Source organism: Coptis chinensis, chromosome 3 (genome assembly GCF_015680905.1).
Source record: "Coptis chinensis isolate HL-2020 chromosome 3, ASM1568090v1, whole genome shotgun sequence".
NCBI classification, from domain to species: Eukaryota; Viridiplantae; Streptophyta; class Magnoliopsida; order Ranunculales; family Ranunculaceae; genus Coptis; species Coptis chinensis.
Genome location: NC_141458.1, coordinates 2302594 through 2319289, shown reverse-complemented (window position 1 = coordinate 2319289; position 16696 = coordinate 2302594). Strand labels below are relative to the sequence as shown.

Sequence of the window (16696 nt, the reverse complement as noted above, 5' to 3'; positions counted from 1 at the left end):
CGTGCTCTGCACGCGATGCCAAATAAAACCCACCGAAGTGGGTGAGCATACTTACAATTCACATTACGTGATGCAGTGGAAGCCGTTGACTTGAAGGGAACTCCGATTCTATTTGATTTTCAGACATACGTAAGCAATAAACTTTTAAGTATAGCTCCAAATCACATGTACTTTGAGCCTAGTTTTGTCGTTAAGTAAAAAAGAAACTGGTTTTTGTGTCCAAAGTTTTGGAAGAGTTATAAAATATAATGGGGTTTTAGAAAGTGAAACGATTTCTTATGTTCCAAGCTTGTTCAGCGTTGAACAAAATGCTACGATATATCAGAAGATTCATGAAAATATGATATGGGTAATTGATAAAATGAGATACCGAGCATTGATTGAAACGTTCCGATATATTAGCATGTCAATGACAAAAACAAAATGGAGTTCGCACAGCTTAACACGACAATAGATATGCTTTTAGACTTTAGAATTCAGACAATTGATCTTGATTTGGTCTCTGGTCTGGGGTGAGGACCTTATTTTGACTGCTTTTTTTGGCTCACAGCGGGTTATGTGGTCTGAGTAATGTTGAGCCAGAGCTTCAGCCTTCAGGAACAATTGTGAAAAAAATAACATTATTTAGATAGCAGTATAGCACCTCATATTCGTATCTTTTTGTACCATTGACGCTTAAATTTGTTGCACCAACGTTGGTTGACGTTAAAATTTGTTGCACCAACTTTGGGCTACTAAGAGAATGATCATTTCAGCAGAAGGGATTGTTTCAAAATAGACAAAATAGAAATGGAGTAAGTATGTCACACTTGAGAATGCGCTCAATTTGCATATAACATGTATAAAGCTCCAAAGATTACAAGTACATGACATCTCTGCTAGATGACGCTCCCACCATTTGGCTTCTGCTCCATATAGCCTCAGATATTTCTTAAACTGACAATATTCTCCACATGACAGGTTGAAAAGTGGTTCTTTATCGGTAGCCGAGGGTATTCGAATACCTCCAAAGATAAGGCCAGTCGTGTGTAATAGTTTACATAAAGCCACCAAGATTGCAAACATGTATAAGAGTTTCACCATGTTGAGTAACTATTGCAAAAACATCCTGCAGATTCAAAGATGTTGGAGAAAATGAAATGCCCTGGTTCTCATTAGCCCTACACTCAGCTAAATATCGTTCTATCACTTCAGGGCAGCAATCTTTTTTCAATGTTTTGGCATCAGCTTGCAAAAGAAAATAAAATTGTAAAGACTCTGTTGTGCCTGAAATATGTGCTCTTATTCCATCTTAAATTTGGAGCATCCAACTCAAAGCGGGAATAAGTGAAGAGGCTCCAGGAACTAATTTATTATATGAAAGACTTTAAACTCCTTGTGTGGGATATACTACATATCTCAACAGAGGTTATAGTAAGCGGGTATGCCTGTTAAAGAAACATTATGAATTTCCAAAAGGCCAAGGCGAGGGACAACTACCTTACCAGTTTTGCAAAGTTCCCCTTTGTCAAAGGGGTTGAATATCCATCAATAACAACCTGAAAGGATGAAAAAATATCATCAATATAGAGTTAAGTAGTCAAGACTTGGGAGGTTGGACGGTTGGACCCACAGTGTTGGGATCAAGTCCCGCATTGAAGGGGAAAGGAGATTCAAGGGTTCAGGGAAATAAAGTTGTAAGTATCCAAAAAAAAAAGGTGTTAACATACACCTTGAGTGCCAGAGTGACTAACCTAAGCCTCTCAAAGCACTACCCTATTAGTAGACGACCTTAAGGTGGAAGATGGACAAAAAGATTGTGCCAAAAACTCAAATACATGTGGTCAAGACCTAGACTTAAAAAGGTTTAAAATAATGTTCATTGATTGTACAATTTCAAGCAACTACCAAGATATGCACTTATGCACTAATTTAAAAGGCATCGTGCATCTGCGCAAAATATTTACTTCTTAAGAGCGATTTGTAAAACTATCAAAAAAATAAGTGTTAACAATTTAACATACATCTTGAACACCAGAGTGACTAACCTAAGCCTCTCAGAGCACTGCCTTATTAATAGACTACCTCAAGGTGGACAATGGACAGATAAATTGTGCCAAAAACTCACATACATGAGGTCAAGACCTAGACTTACACTGCTAAAAGTTTAATATATGTTTATTTACTGTACATTTTACAGTAATTACCTAGATATGCACTAATTCAATGGGCATTGTGCATCTGCACAGAGTATTTACTTCTTAAGAGCGATTTGTGTAGAGTACCAAATGGCACCACAAGAACGGCTTCAGGATGTGTGATTATGAGAACGTGTAAATCATGAAACAGGTTTTTTTTTAACTTTACATTCCTATATGCTCGCAAGTAAACCTATTTGATCTATGGCTTAACCCGAATGACTACCGACTTTTGGATTCGCCTAAAGAATCTGGAGAAAGGTTGAACCATCCCTTCTCTATGATGAACTCAATAGTACCTCTTCCTGTAAGCCTTTAGTTATATGAAATGTTAGAATTTCAGGCAAAAACTGGTTAAGAGTCAAGAATACAATTATTGCAGAAGTATACAAGCAACCATAATCTCCCTTTCCTCCACAGCTCCACATGTCTAAGACCCCTGATATTCTAAACCTTGGTCTACCAAAATGAATGTGGTGCCACTAAATAGATACTTTCATAAGATATAAATCATTCTGTAAGAAAATCGGAGGCTTCTGTACCTTGGGTATTTCAGGAACTGTTTAGGTAACAAAAAGGACAAATCTGGAGCTTGACATTCCAAAATTAGAAAATGTGATCAGTTCTACACACCAACTCCAATAATGTACTATAATCGATTGGGAACTCAAAGACTATCAAGATATGTTGGAGAACAAACACTGTTTAGATAGGCTTGAAACAATTTCTCGGTATATATGCATATTTCTTGAACTTAATAATTACCTCGGACTCACAATAAAAAGCGACTACGTAAAAGCTCCAACTCAAGAATAGTATCTAGTGAAGATGCAAGACTGTTGATACTCATGCGCATCCTTATCCTTTATATAGTCAAGAAGGCTCTCGCAATCCACCCTAGAAAACCAAGAACCGATTAAGAGTTTTAATTGATTCGCAATTAGACTACTTGAGATGCTATATTAATAAGGCCTTAAAGTATATGTATACCAAATAGATAAGTTTTAAACTTTTGTCATCACACTAAGACACTAAATAACTCCTTCCGTCATCACACTTAAGTTTTAGTGGTAGTGAATTTAGTGTGTCATCGCACTAAGCAAGTGTTATACTCTACTAATTGAATTATGGTATATATTAATAAGGCCTTAAAGTATATGGATCTTGCATAAAAACCTGAATAAAGTCACTAATACAAACCTCCGTTACAAAGAAAGCATGAAACCCATATGGAACTCTATTTGGGAGCTCAACAACAGCAACAGGATCTGGTGACATTGTTTTTGCATCAATGACATTTACAGAGGATTTTCTGCAGAGAAAAAAGCAAATGACATTAATGACATTACATACATTAATAAGCAAATGGTGAACTCTCTTTCTTCAACTATAACATGCAAAAACTTCTGTGAGTTAAGATTTTGATTCTTTCAGCCTGTTTTGTTCTAACCTCATCAGAATCCATCCACAAACAAACTTCCCCTTCAATTTCATAATGATCTAGGTGTGGTCCTTTTCGTGTCATAAATCAGTATAGGGATATCCCAAGCACATAGGGGTATTTTTATATCAGTATATCAACTTGACCTAATCAAGACAAAAATCATTGTAACGTAGGTGTTTATATATATCACAACTGTGATGATGCAAACACTTATCTAGTTTTTCTAGGTCATCACAACTCATTCAGGCTTATAATATATGTCCACGAGACTATGAATTTCTTAATTAAATAAATTCAGGGGATCCTATTTTCATCTGTAACAGACTATAAGATTCATGGAGATGAACTTTATACAACAACAAAAGAGAAACTTGAAGCCCTAGAACAATGTGAACAACATTCCGTATGCGAGCATGTGGATCTTTTTCTAAGGCAAGAAAGGTTATTGATTTAAAGGAAGATACCTCTGTAGTTGCCAATTAAACGCTTCTAATGATAATGATAACATTACTTTGACAGTGTTTTCATGATTACGACATTTAGGAAGAGAAGTTACCTTGTATTTTCATCATGGACGAAAAATATTAAGTAGCCGTCATCCTCTTCACACTTGACACCCGGCTCATGAGAGACGAAAATAGCTTTAGAACCAAATCTTGCAGGTCCTAAGTCATAGATTCCTCAAATATTTCCTCCAGCCTCTAGCGTTTCTTTTTCAGCCTCCGATTCAGCATGTAGCCACAATTTCTACAGTATCACATCATATATATACTAACACAACTGTTATCAGTTGAGTTCATGAAGAAAGGAGGGGAAGTTGAAAGAACTCAGTATTAATGGTAGTTAAGTGGGTATTAATGGTATTTAAGTGGCTATTAATGGGAAGGCAACACCGCGTACATGTCAATATAGGCGTGGATTTGGTTTTTGCCCTGAATTTACATAAAACTCCTCTGTCTGTGTGTTGTAATTGAAGGGTATAAATAGAAATACAAAATTAAATGACGAAATAGTCCTTTTTAAAGACATTGAATAATATTTTTTTGTATTTAATTAGGGGTATTAGGTGGTAGAAAAAAGCCTGGTCTAATTTAAAAGGCCAGATTAATTATGGTGTATTTTACTAATAGAGATTACAAAGAACTTAATGTATGTAGCTCTTATTGACGATGTATCCTCAATACTTTAAGGGGGCACCCAGCACTGTTGAGTTAAAAAAAAAAAACCAAGATTGAGGTCTATGCTTCATAGTAATTTATGCAAAAAAGTTTACAATCTCTCAGTAAAGGTTAATAATGAGAAAAAATAAAACAAAAAATGTAAAGCGTCAAGGACGGCAATACTGAACTGAATAGTCAACGTCAACTCTCATGACTTTTGACAGACGTAAATGTCAAGGCGCGATTCTGGAACATAGAACTGCATAGTCAACGTCAACTCTGATGACTTTTGACAGGCGTAAATGTCACGGCGCGATTCTGGAACATATATCTGGACGATTGCCATATCGTATAACTAAATCTCAAGAATTGGCTAGGGATCTAAGTCTAATGGTGCATATCTGTGACTTGACTCTAAGCGACTCTCCTAATTCTATAGATCAGGCCTCTATAAAAGCAGGACTCAATATATCACAATCAGATTAACATCCCCAAGTAACTGTTTAGTTGAATTCAATTCAGTTTTATGAGAATGGAAACTAAATCTAAAACCATTACCATGGCTACCCTACTCATTTTATGTCTTGTTCTCTGTCCAATCTTCTCATGTGATGCAGCTCGGTTCCCTCGACCTGATAAAATATATTGTCCCCAATGTGTATGCAGCGAAGCACCCTATCCAGCGGGAAGCTGTTGCAGATGTGATTTAGTTTCATCTCCATCGGTAGAAATTCAAACGAATTCTCCATAACATCTGCTTTTTATGGTCGCATAAATAAAGAGTCCAGTATTTTAGATTTGTAATATTGTGCTGGTTCCATAACTCTGTGTATGCTTGTTTTCTTCTAATGGTATAAACAACGAAAGTGTGCAACTTCTTTTATTAATTTTTCTCCCCTATAGAGTACTCCGTGCTTTTAAAGGATTGCTCCTCATTTTTCCCCTATTGAGCTAGAAAGTATGTGAATGAGTGCTGCAAAGGGTGAAAGGGACATGCTCTCGAACTAACTTCTATGTCTAAAACTTCAAATAATACGGCATCACCATAAATAATAATAATAATAATACGGCATAATAATGTCCAGTTCCGTAAGATGGAAATAAGAAAAATGGAACTAATTTTGTCCCAATTATGAGAAGAACGGTATAGAGGAAAATATGGACACAGAATAAATCCCATACTAAAAGTTCATTAGATACAATTCATAAGGTCCCGTAGTGAGCTTATAAATCGGGTCATGGGATGCATTTTGGGCACCCATCCCACAAAAGAGTCACTGGTACTGTACTTGTTTTATTGTATAATCAAGTGAGCGGAGTGAAAGTTCTGGGCAAAGAGGGTATGAGGCCCAAAATATTGTTTGGTCCTCATTCTCCGCACAAATTTCTCCTCACTCTCTGCATTCTTCTCTCCAATTTCGCCTCATCTATGCCAAACTCTCTCTCTCTCTCTCTCTCTCTCGGGTTTGTTTTGTCTCATGGAGAAACGCCCCAACATGGTATCAAGAGCATAAGTTTTGGTCCTGGTTATTGCAAAAGGGATAGCACACTTGATTGGAATTGCAAAAAAATTGCTGAAAGAAGTTTGATTCAGTCGCATTCACTTCGTTTGTATGAAGACTTGTTCCTCTGGAGCAACAAAGCACGACTTGGATTTGTTATTTGTGAAGAAAATTGTGTTGGCTTATTTGCTTTCTTATTGATTTGCATTTTGTTTTGGGGTCAATATAGTAAGTTCTTATTGGGCTTTTGTTGAGGTATTTGTTTTGTTTGAGAATGAATAGAAGTTAGTCTGTGTTATTTGGTATTTGATTGAACTTGGCTGCAAGTTGTTTGATGAAATGTTTACAATAGCATTTACACTAGGTACTTTGTGTAGTGTAGGGACAGGTTGCTTGAATAGCACTTTAATTTGGTGGTGTGAATTAGTATAGGTCATGCAAATGTGAGTGATGACAGTAGTATTTTTCTTCCACTAGCTAGTAGTCTAATTTGGTAGTGAAATTCTCGTGTCCCAACAGCAGTTTGAAGCCACTTGGTGTACATATTGTGGTTATTTGCATCATAGTCTTGATGGATAGTAATTGATAGTTGTTTGTACTTCAAGTTGATGAGCCTTCGGGATGCTCAACTTGTATGCGTATGTATTATGTATCTCTTCCGCTTGAATGGTTATCTTGGATAGCAGTTTTCTTTGCCATTTGGGTTTTATGATTCTCATATGTTGTGATTGTTTTAATTAGTTCATATTACGATTTCTTATGATTTTTTGCCTTTTCTCTCGCTCTTCCAACCATCTGTAAATTTTGTCGCCTAACCATGGCATACGTAAGGGCTCCACTCACTCCCAACCCACTACTATGTAATTATACTAGTATATAAAGCATGAACACAACGACATGAGAAAGATTCACTCAATCACACATTCACACCCCTTAACCATAAAGACCACCATAACCAACTCGATTGCCTATTATAGTACTCCAAACTTCTTCCTAGCAAAATGGGGAGTTCGGTTTTGTTGTCCCAAAGGAAGCTATCCTAGCTATTCAATGAATAGGAATTAAGCATTTGAGGAGGTCTTAGTAAATTAAACTTCTATATGTTTACCTATATTCAGTACCCCCCTTCCAATTATACCAAATCTTGCGAGATTTCCTCTCGATGGTTATCAAAAAAAAAAAAAAAAACAAACTCAACTAAAAAACAACGAGTAAAAGAGGATCACCCGAATATTCAGATTTTCTTCTTCCAAAAAAAAAAAAGGGGCTCTAAGAGAATCTAAATCTATTATATGGTGGAACAAATCGATGACGAATCAGAATATAATCTTAACGAGGAAGAGCATATGTTTGATGAAAATGGAATTGAGTAGCTAGGGTAAATTTTGTAGAAAAGATGGTCTTGATGAGAATGTGGAAGACGAAATGGGAGACGATGTTAGTATTCAATTGAGAATGATTTTCCAATCAGAAGAAGATGCTTACGACTTTTACAACTTGTACGCGTGCGACGTTGGTTTCAGTATAAGGCGACACAAGTTCTACAAACTTCCTAATGGCAAGTTGATTCGAAGACAATTATGTCGTTCATTTGAAGGCAAACAAAGTAAAAAAAATACTCCAGTTAAAAAAAAAAGCAATGTCAAGACTGGTTGTCCAGCTATACTTGAGATCAAGATTGGAGGATGAAGATGGAAAATATCACATAACACAATTCATTCCAGGTCACAATCACGACTTGGTCCCTCCAACTAGAGTTCATTTATTAAAATCACAAAGAGGTGTTAAGCCTACTCAAGCTGCTTTGATGTCAAATATGTGCGCTGCAGGGATAAAGACAGGTGAAATTCATTCTTGAAGCTGGAGGATTTTAGAACTTAAATTTTATTCGATCAGCTGTCAAAAATCATGTAACAAAAATGTGTACTACATTCTTAAAGAAAGGAAATGCTAATTGTCTTCTCGATTATTTTTGCAAGAAAAAACGAGAGAACAAATAAATCATTTTACTACTCTACGCAACACAATGATGATAATCAACTTTGTGCGTATTTCTGGACTGATGCAAAATCAAGGTTAGATTGCCATTTTTTTGGTGATGTTGTTTATTTCGACACAACCTTGGGCACAAATAGTTATAATTTCGTTTTTGCGCCAATTGTTGGGGTTAATTCACATCATCAAACATATTTTTTTTTGGTGTTGCATTATTGTCAAATGAGAAAACAAGTAGCTTAATTTGTGTGGTTTTTATTTGAGAGGTTCATTGAATCAATGGGTGGTAAAAAGCCAAAGGTTACTTCACTGACTAGGTACAATCCATAATTATTAATGCGATCTATGTAGTATTTCCAGGAATTCATCATATATTATGTTTGTGGCACATATGTCAGAATGCTAAAAAACACTTGCCTCATTTTTTCACCAACCAATCAAAACTCCCAGATGATTTTAGAAATTGCATTTACAATCCTGAAACCGTAGAGGAGTTTGAGTCATGGTGGGACAAGTTTCTTACAGAGTACGATCTACATGAGAATAAATGGTTGCTATCTTTGTATATAATAAGTGACAAGTGGGCGCAAGTTTATCGCAAAGAACACTTTTGTGCTAGAATGGCAACTACCCAAAGAAGTGAAAGCGTGAACCATTATTTGAAGAGATATTTTACGAAGGACTTAATATTACGGGAGGTAGTAGATCAGTACGAGAAGGTAATTGAAAATCGAAATGACGATGAACTATATGAAGAAAATTGGACAATGCAAACAATACCTAATGTTCATTCTGGATGGGAAGTCAAACATGAAGCTTCAAAAGTATATACCACGAAAATATTTGAAGAATTTCAACAGGCCGGAGTACCTAAAAATTGTTGAGGCTAGCTAGTTCTTGATGTAGCTGATGACACTAGTAAATCGTACACCATTTCCTATTTTGTACGAGGTCGAGAACGGAAGGTTACTTATGTTGTTTCATATAATACCATCATATGCAGTTGCAAACAGTTTGAATTTGATGGGATATTATGTTCACATGCTCTTAAAGTGCTTCGTGAGGTAAACGTGAAAAGCTTACCGTCACAGTACTATTTGAAGAGGTGGTCAAAAGATGCTACAAAAGGGGAGGTGTTTTTTTTTATAGGCAAAAGGGAGGTGTTTGATGCTCATGGAGAACCAATTATAGTAGATTTGGATCCATTTTTTACGACAATATATAGTGACCTATCTCATCTTGCTTTAGCTGTGGCCATCAAGTGTGCAAGAACTCTAGAGTTGACAGAAACAGGCAAAGAAGAACTTCAACAAATGAGGATAATAGAGTCCACTCCTAGTCCTAATATGAGAAGGCATAAACAAAGCAGCTCTCGAAATTGTGGAAATATATAATACAGTTAGAGAGAGCTTTGAAGAACCCTCTGCCCATATCACTATGCGAGACCAGAAAAAAGCCAAAAGACCGAACTAGCAAAATAAAAAAAGAGTTGTGTCAAATTGGGTTGGCCATTTTGTGTGTATTTTGGGTGGAGACCCTAATTTCCCATCTGGGGGGGGGGGGGGGATCCTAATTGGCTCATCTAGTGGGGAGTAATACTAGTTCACATTTTTTTTTTTATTATTGTTTATGTACTAGTAAATAATGGAAGAGCACAACTTGGGTCTTTTCTTGCAATGAATGGCGTTGAACAACCGAGAGTTTCAGTCAATCAAAGTCACCCAGTTCGTCAATATGTACCTTCTCCCTTGTCCTCAATGCAATTCAACATCATCTACAACATACATGTTTGATGAGTTTTTCGTAGTCATTACGGGATGGGAAAAAAAGTAATTGAAATTGTTAAAATGAAATAATGTGTTGTTTGAATTGCGCCCTGTTCGTAGACTATTATTTCCAAGGCCATCGGAGCCTCAAAACTAAGGTATTCGTCAATTTATTTAATATAGGCGCAAAAGGATAGACTACTACAAACATGGTCAGAAACACTTGAAGAGCTATCGAGCTAGCAATAGTGGATTTGTGTAGCAATAATTAGGGATTCACAGTTTCATCGGTGGACTTTTTTTTATATATAATGATAACAAGTTTTACAAATAATTAGGAAAAACGTGCAGTCCATAACTTTTTGCAATCTCTTATAGAGCTCAACAGACTGTTGTGCCAAAAAACCAAAAGTGTCAAAATTGAACGGAATGAAACAATGCTGGTTAACTCTACAAGCTTCCTTGTGTTTCTCAATTTTTCCTACTTAGCGAGTGTTAAGTTCCTGGCCCTGTTGTGTCATGAAGGCTCGAAAATATTTGATGCTGCTGCTCTATTAGCTGTTTCTCCCACTTCAAATACTCCATTCCCAAGCCCTACCAACGGAGAGGCTCCAGTTGCATCAACACATGCATGCATCCCCTCAGACCAACTGTAGATCAATACATCCGCATGTTGAAGTGTCGATCTTCCCTCATTCAGATCAGTGAGAAAATTCACGGGAGCCTCATTCTTCACTTGTACCCTAGCCCTCTAAAATGCATCATATAAAATATCTCTGACATGATCATGTCGGTATTTGAAATCTGAAAAATGTCTACAATGTGTTGCATGGTCCCTGAAAGCATCTAGTCTACTAATTTTGCAAATAGGACATAGACTACCATCATAGTACAAAGAAATCATGAGACGGTATCAGATAATAGAGCGATACTCCACCGGTGACATACGTTGTCCAAGTCCCTCCATCGGAATAGCAATTAAAAAATCTTTTGCGTATTTTAACTGCAAGCATCCAACGTACTCTTTTTTTCTTTTTTTTTAAACCCATTTTTCACATTTGCTGGTACTTAGTCTAGTCTGTGTCTTTGTATTTCTTTTGGAGTAGTTGTTCATTGTTCATTCTATGTGCTTTTATAGATTACGTTCTTTCGAAGAACAAAAGGAAATTAAAAGAAAGAAATCAGGTATTAACACAAGATACTTGGGCAAGGATACTTAACACATTCATCCACTAATAATTACGGGTGTAAAAAAGGCCCTCAAGCCCTCAGCCCGCTCGGCCCGGCCCAGTCCATGGGTTGAAAAAAAACCCTCAAATTTAAGCCCTCATGCAATTTGAGGGCCGGCCCGGCCCAACCCTCATGTTTTGAGGGGAGAGTAAGGGCCTAGATGTGAAAGCATGAGGGCAGCCCTCAGCCTGACCCTCAAAGGCCCTCACAAGGCCCACATTAAGGCCCTCACAACTTTTATACGTAATTTTATTTATTTTGTTAAAAAGTATGTAATTGTATAAATGAAATAGCAAAATGAAAAATATGTTTTACATAAATTAGTGCTTTGTGTAGGCTCCTCCAACGTTACATGAAAAATCTAGTTCAAAATAACAAATTGTTCTCTTGTCATGATATGAACCCGGGTCACTTCACCATATATAAACAAGAATCTATACAACAAAGAAGGGTGGAGTGGGTGGACAAATTTTACCTCACAAGGTGATACCTGGTCGTGCCACCCCCTAATCCTAGTCACTCAAATGTTTTTCTGGGGTGAGTTAACAAGTTTTATTTTTGGGTGAGTTTAAAAAAAATTCTCACCTCACCCACCCCACCCAAAAAAGGCTTGGACTATTTTTGGATTGAATTTTTATGGGCTGTTGGGCTCTGGAAACATGAGTAGAGGGGGTGGATGCCCAAGGCGCGGTATGCAATAATGTCACTAGGGGGATGATGCGTCGAGTATTTGAAGGCGTATGATATCGTGTCGTACTCTGGAAACATGAGTAGGAGGGTGGATGTACGTCAGGGGCGCCGAAGCAGAAGGCGCATGTATCTATGCCATACCGGGGGGGGGGGATGCGTGTCGGGGATGCTAAAGGCACGCGTATCTGTGCCATACCGGGGGGCAGATACTCGTCGGGGGCGCAGAAGGCGCACATATCTGTGTCGTACGACACGGGCAAATACTAGTAAAATATAAATTAGAGTGATGTGATATATAATCCTTTGTACATGGTAGTGAAGTTTTTAATCAAACACAAGTTATTCTACAACCTACAACACCACATTATATTTTTAGTCTCATATACATTTCTTATTGATTCATATAATACATCGGCACATCAAACTTAAGAACGAAACTTTCAAATTTTATTATTTTACAAATTTTAGCTAAATTATTAATTAAGTATGTTAACCAAAGTCAAGATTGAGAAAAACATGTTATCTAAACGTGATAATTAATTTATCGCATATCAATTTAGCAAGATTATACTGTAAATAAAGAGTTTAAGAGAGTAATCAAACCCGACCTTCTAGCCTGACCCTCAAACCCAGCCCTCTGGCCCGACCCTCAATTTTCTAAAGAGATGGCTAAGGTGAGGGTTAGGGCTTCACAATTTTAGTATTGGCCCTCATAGGCCCGCCCCTCACTTCATGAGAGGGTCGGGCCGGCCCTCCTCTCAAGTCATATGGGCTTTATGGTTTGAGGCCGAACTGGCCCTGCCCGACCCGTTTTACATCCCTACTAATAATCTTTTGTGCAATGCGAGGTGTACTTGGGAAATTTTACAAACATGGAATCAGTTGCAAAGTCACAATGCATCTATCAATTTGTTCCACCATGTAATAGATTTGGAAAATATAGATTCTCTTAGAGTTTTTTTTTTTTTTTGGGAAGAAAATCTCACGCCAATATTCGGGTGAGAATCCTCTTTCACTCGTTGTTCGTTTCTTAGTTGAGTTTGTTCACTCATTTCTTCTTGCAAAAATAATCGAGAAGACAATTAGCATCTCCTTTCTTTAAGAATGTAGTATGCACTTTTGTTACATAATTTTTGACAGCTGATTAAATAAAATTAAAGTTCAATTCTGAGATCCTCCAGCTTTGTTGCGAAAGTAAGAATGAATTTCACTGTCTTTATCCCCAAAAGACGCATATTTGACATCAAAGCAGCTTGAGTAGGCTTAACACGTCTTTGTGATTTTAATAAATGAACTCTAGTTGGAGGGACCAAAGTAAATTGATTATGACCGGAATGAATTGGTTATGTGATATTTTCCATCTTCTCTAATCTTGATCTCAAGTATAATTTGGACAACCAGTCTTGACTGCTTTTTTTTTGGGGTTCTTTTTTACTTGTACAACGTCAAGACGCATTGCAAGTTGTAAAACTCGTAAGTATCTTCTTCTTATTGGAAAATCATTTCGAATTGAATACTAACATCCTCTCCCATTTCGTCTTCCACATTCTCGTCAAGACCATCTTGTCTACAAAATTCACCCGACTCAATACCATTTTCATCAAACATATGCTCCTCCTCGTTAAGATTATATTCTGATTCGTCATCAATTTGTTCCACCATATAATAGATTTGGAAAAGACAGATTCTCTTAGAGAGCCTTTTTTTGTTTGTTTGTTTTATTTTTCAAGGAAAAAGAAAATCTCGTGCCAATATTCGGGTGAGAATCCTCTTTCACTCGTAATTTCTTAGTTGAGTTTGGTTTTTTTTGGTAACCATTGAGAGAAAATCTCGCAAGATTTGGTGTAACTAGAAGGGGCTTTTACTGAATATAGGTAAACATGCATATAGAAATTTAATTTACTAAGACCTCCTCAAATGCTTAATTCCTATTGGTTGGACAGCTAGGATAGCTTCCTTTGGGACAGCAAAACTGGATGGGCACCAAATCCGTTGTGCCTACCTTTCTAATGGTATGCCTGGTTCCTAACGTATTTTTGGCAACTAATCAGATTCCTAAGTAGTCCTAACTGTATGTAGATCACTTGGTTAAAAATAGGGTTTTCATAGACACCATGCGCTGATTTTATCAAGAACCTACACCCATAGTTCGGGATTTCGGAATTCTCGGAATTCCGGTAAATCCAAAAACCGAAATCCAGTAAATTTCGACCCTATAGAATTCGGAATTTCAATTATTTTGACACTATATTTGAAATTTCAATTTTTTGAAAAACCGAAATTCCGAGCGGAATTCCGGAGTTTCGTTCGGAATCACGAACTATGCCTACACCACACAGGCTCACACTAACCACAAAACAAATGGGTCATAAAATTATGAGTGAAAAGAATAATCTTTTAAAATAGTTTTTTAATAATCAAAATGCGAAATTTTCTAATATTTAAAATCAAACAATAAAAATTTTGTGCCAAATATGGGCCAACTCCACTTCGCTGCCATTCACTTGTGAGTTAGCGTTTAGTTGAAAAATTAAAACACGCGTACACTGCACAAAGTCACAAACAAGTCTGCCGCCCCTATTGTTGACAATTCCTGGACAAGATAGGAGAGAAAATTTAAGCAAGGCATGTGGTACTGATCTCAAAGCCTATAAAGCTCACCTCTCTCGCCTTCATACTCGAATTACGGTATCTTTTCATTTATAGTTCTCAGGTTCTGCCATAGTAATTCTCACTGGAATGGAAACTCAATTCATCATTGCTACTGTTCTGATATTTTGCCTTGTTTTCTCTCCAGTATTTCCATGTAATGCTACTCGGTTTGGTCAAAGAGGTGAGCTGGTTTAATTACACCATTGTCTCCTAGTAACTAGAATTATGGTTTGATTTTGAACCTCCTCAAATCTCAGTACTTTACTAGTAAATTAACATTTTTCATGCATGGGATGGCGACATTTTATTAACTTGTAATTTATATTTTTCCTTCCTGCTGCTGTTGTCATTTATAATCTTTTGCCATGGTGTTAGTGCAGAGCTCCTCCAGATGAGCTGCCCTGGTTGTTCGTGTTGCCCTAGGGGAAGAGGAGCATGTTGTGTTTGTTGTGTCGCACCGCCACGCCAAACAACTTCTCCATGATGCTTATCGCTCCATGCTTCTAATTAAATAGATCGAGAGCTAGCTCTTCTATGACACTGATGATCTCCGTTTTACTATATTAATATGGTTCAGTCTATGGATTTTAAGCTTGGGATACATATAGGCTGGTCTATCTTCTGTTTCCTCGCTTGTACGTACTTGCAAAGTCAAAAAATATATTATTGTGTACTTTAAGAGCTCACTGTGTCACTTGTGCATTATTTAGCCCATTGAAATAAATCCTTAATCTCTCACTTGCTCATTGTGTATTCTTATCTGACTAATTAGTAATGGCTTAACTTTTCTAGATCAATTGGTTGTATACTCTGCAAGTTGGAATCCCACCAATGCAAGTGTTCGTTGGGATTTTTTTCTCAATAATTCTATATTGACACAAAGAATTTGACACAGTTGACCGACACAGTGATGTGTTACTGCAATATCAAAGCTGCACTATGAAAAACCACCACTGCAATAATAATGTTGTATTGAGAAGTACCACTGCAATATCAATATTGCACCATGAAAATCACTGCATCGTGAATGTTGCACCAAGAAATATCACTGCAACATCAATGTTGCACCATAAAAACCACTGCAACGTGAATGTTACATCGAGAAATATCACTTCAACATTAATGTTGCACCATGAAAACCACTGCAACATCAATGTTGTACCATGAAAAATCAATGGAATGGATGGTTTGCTATGAAGAAAAGATGATAATGGCAAAATAAAAATGAAAAATTGATAATGGAAAGAGACGAAGTGTTTTGAGTGAGAGAAAATAGATTTTTGGCTCTTATTTTCACCACAATGTTGCAACATGTCACGTCACTGTGTCTTGACTGCGTCATTTTTCCTGTGTCAGTGTAGTATTACTTAAATTTTTTCTTGTATAATTACTAGGGTGTGCCCGTGCCGTACGACACTGTAACCCAGCACCTCTGACCCATTCATATAACCAAATAGCCCATCAAAGTGTTGTCCCATCAAAAAGTGGATGCAAACTGGATGCACTCCTCTTCAAACACCTAGATTCTGCCACATCATATTTTGCTGAAAATGAATAACAACCATTGGATGGGGCCCTTCAGGCCCCCACACAGTTCTATTTTATTAGATAGATGTGATGGGCCTTTGGGTCAAGTGAGCCTTCGGGCTAGAGACAGGTGCTGCTACGATAGCTTGACCAAGGAGCGCAAGCAAGTCTTCATGGACAAGGTCGATGCGGTTGGGTCTGCTCAAAAGTGGCGTATTGGCGAGAGCTTTCGAGCTGGGTTCCCTTCGGGGTTGACGAGTCTCAGGCAATGTAAGTCATCGGGCAATGGTCCTTCAATGTACAAGTAATTGGGCTGGGAGCCCAATTTTCCAAAAAAATTCACCCTAAGTCCACTTGAATTTTAATTTCGCCCTAAGTCCAAAAACACGGGCCGAGGACTGACGTTAGTAATGTAAATTTAAATTTACATAGATAAAGAAAACTATGTAAATTTAAATGTTCATATGCAAATTTTAATTTACATATGATAACGTCAACCCAGTTTGTCCTTGAGCCGAAATTATTATTGAGAATGTGTCATTGAGCCAAAATT

At 37.2% G+C, this 16696-nt stretch overlaps 1 long non-coding RNA gene across 1 annotated transcript; it reads left to right on the top strand.

Annotated features, from left to right (window-relative positions):
• Positions 1-14644: 14644 nt before the first annotated feature.
• On the top strand, positions 14645-15362 carry LOC147507209 (uncharacterized). Its single transcript, XR_015216156.1, has 2 exons — positions 14645-14797; positions 14997-15362. It is a non-coding gene; the product is annotated as an uncharacterized LOC147507209 (long non-coding RNA).
• The last annotated feature ends 1334 nt before the right edge of the window (positions 15363-16696 follow it).